General features: G+C 34.8%; 1 long non-coding RNA gene across 1 annotated transcript in view; it reads right to left on the bottom strand.

Annotated features, from left to right (window-relative positions):
• Positions 1–202: 202 nt before the first annotated feature.
• LOC107701906 (uncharacterized) overlaps positions 203–2880 on the bottom strand; it is a 6370-nt gene continuing 3692 nt past the window's right edge. The window contains exon 3 of the long non-coding RNA XR_001635704.1: positions 203–277. This is a non-coding gene — a long non-coding RNA (uncharacterized LOC107701906). The remainder of the gene's footprint in view (positions 278–2880) is intronic.

The raw sequence follows: 2880 nt of genomic DNA, 5'->3' as shown, positions 1-2880 counted from the left end.
GAACGTGAACTCAAATTTGTAATCCATTTTTTTGAGGTTATTATTAAAACATAACAATCACCTTGCCAGGAACTCCTTCCTAAAATGTAAAGACATTTTTCAACTTCATTTTTCTGATTGGTCATTCATCATTATTCAAATCCATGGAACTAAACTTGTTTTCAGCAACTAAACAGGTTTCTTTAGAAAGCAACTATTTTAAATGAACCAGCCTGAGTGGTTAGCTGTTCAGGCCTTTCTAGTGTGAGCAGCTTATCAATTTCAGACATTTTTTTCCCTGCTGAAAAAACCCCCCGCTAAAACCAGCGTAAGTTGAAAGTAGCTTTTAGCTGGTCTCCTAGCCTGGCCAAGCTGGTTTTAGCTGGTCTCTCAGCCTGACCAGCTAAAGAAGTGGCCAAAACCCCTCTAAAACCAGCCTGCTGACCAGCTAAAACCAGCCAACCAGCTCAGGCTGGTTTTAGCTGTTTTTTGTTTGTTTTTTTCAGCAGGGTTCCCATTTATTCACCAAGAACTGAGTGTTTACTTTTTTATGGGTGTCCTAAATAAGAGTGTTAGCATTTTACAGCCATTATTACAATCATGTGTCTCTTTGTCCATCAGGTCTGTTATGAGATCATATCAAAGAAAGCCCTGATTATGACGCATGATGTCCAGAAGACCACAGCTGACTCACACTTACTACACTTATGTATCGGATCTGCAGTGGACTTTTTCTTTTCTGAAGAACACTCCTTGTATAGTGATTCACATCCAGCATCTTTTCAAATCATTTCAGAATACAATGAACATCAGTCTTTTATTCACGGTTAGCAGTTTCAAATGAGCAAAAACAAACAAATTCACTCTCCTTGCCGCATATTTGTTCCTTTTATGTGTGTTTAGATGTGTCTCTAGGGAGACCAACCTGTGGCGGGTACCATAAACCTTTATATTTTAGTTAAATACGTTTATTTTAGAGTCTATTAACTGGCAGAGCATTTCCTCCTTTTGCGTCATTTAACATTATTGTCACCTTTGATGGATATCGCAGTTCCACACAGCTGTCCGTTTCTCACCTCTACTGAGCATATATGCTTGCCGCATTTCCAAGTTCCATGGAACTAAAGATACGCTCTGCTTGCGTGTCACTCTCATTGTAAAATTGAAATTCAAGATGTATTTTCCATCCAAGATGTAGATGAGTTTGTTTTCTCCAGTCCATCAATTAACGTCTTGTGAAGTGAAAAGCTGCATGTTTGTAAGAAACAAATCCATCATTATCCATCATCATTTAACTTTAAACCTTTGCTTCTGGCCAAAATACGAGTCCTCTATCCATAATAATAAAAAATACTTTCATGTGGTTATGCTGCTCTTGCCCTTTAGCACACGGATAAATAATTTAGACATTCATTTGTACCAAATTAGTCTGGCTCCAATTTGATTAGGTTGGCTTGATTAGGTTATACTGTACACAGGGTCAAGAAAAGACTCTTGTATGAATCGTAACATAATCGGCTGTATAATTTCGTTAGCAGTGAGATATGACAGTTTAAGTAAAGAATCTCTGTGTAAACTGCAGCACTTTATGCAATATGATGACATGGACACTTTTGACTTTCTTGCTCTCAAATCATCTATAGTACCTTTTGACTATTTAAAAGTAGTTATGGTTATGGTTCCTTTTTTACTATTTAGAAGTATGATGCAAAACCCTGTGTCTCTGTGGAGCTATAAAAGCATTGTTTGCTTGAGCATCCTGACCAGCCTGACCACAGCAACACTCGCGCAACCAGTAGGCGGGACTACCAGTTTTTCTGACCAATAGCAGATAGGGGAAGTGTTCAGTTTGTTTGAAAATCATAATTTCTTTTGCACAAACTGCAATTATTGTTAATTCATAATTTATAAATAATTTTATTTATTAAAAAATTAAATTGACATGCTGCTCATATGGTACATTAAGACATTGAATATTGTTTTATGTTGTTAAATTTAATGTAATGTAAATCTAATGTCAAATAGATAGATAGATAGATAGATAGATAGATAGATAGATGTTTTTTAATGATTTTCTAAATAAATAATTAAATATTTTAAATGTAAATATTTATTTTTGTATTTTATATTTAAATACTTTTTTTAATGTTAGGGTTTTGTTGGTAAGATATATATTAGTTGTTAATTTTGATTTAACTTCAATGTCATAACATGTATGTCATGTATGAGATGTTTTTATGATGATTTAAAACATTTACATTTAAATATTTTAATTTATATATATATATATTTTTTTTTTGTTTGTTTGTTTGTTAATTTTAATGTATTTATTTTTAATGAAAATTGGTATAATGATGTCTTTTCCCCATATTCTCTCAGCAGAGAAAAAAAAAATGCTTAAAGAATTATGAAAAAAAATTTTTATCCAAAAATGAAAATTAGGCTATGCTTTACTCCCCCCGAGGCATCCTAGGTGTATATGACTTTCTTCTTTCAGACGAATCCAGTCGGAATTATATTAAAAATTGTCCTGGCTATTCCAAGCTCTATCATTGCAATCAGCGGGTGTTGCAATGCTTCAGTCCATGTGTTTTTGTAAGAAAAATATCCATATTCAAAACGTAATAATCACTTGAATCTAGCTTGCGCACACTGTTGTAAACGGAAGCAGCTCCGGGCGGATGACCTATGAGGTCAGCGTTGCGCATGCGCCGCTCAGAAGTGACGAACGTGGAAGCGCAGGGCAGAGATCAACACAAAACAACGGTCAAGAATTAGAAGTACAAAACGAGGATTTGTAAAGGAGAATGTCAAGAGGATTTTGATATAAGCCAAGAGGAGACTGGTTTTACTTTGCTAAAGTAAGGAAACTTTGCTTCCTTTGCGCCTGTAAACATACGC

The sequence above is a fragment of the Sinocyclocheilus anshuiensis genome, unplaced genomic scaffold, assembly GCF_001515605.1.
Source record: "Sinocyclocheilus anshuiensis isolate Anshui unplaced genomic scaffold, SAMN03320099.WGS_v1.1 scaffold729, whole genome shotgun sequence".
Taxonomy (NCBI): domain Eukaryota; kingdom Metazoa; phylum Chordata; class Actinopteri; order Cypriniformes; family Cyprinidae; genus Sinocyclocheilus; species Sinocyclocheilus anshuiensis.
Note: the sequence above shows the minus strand (reverse complement) of the source record. Positions and strands in the feature narration are given on the sequence as shown.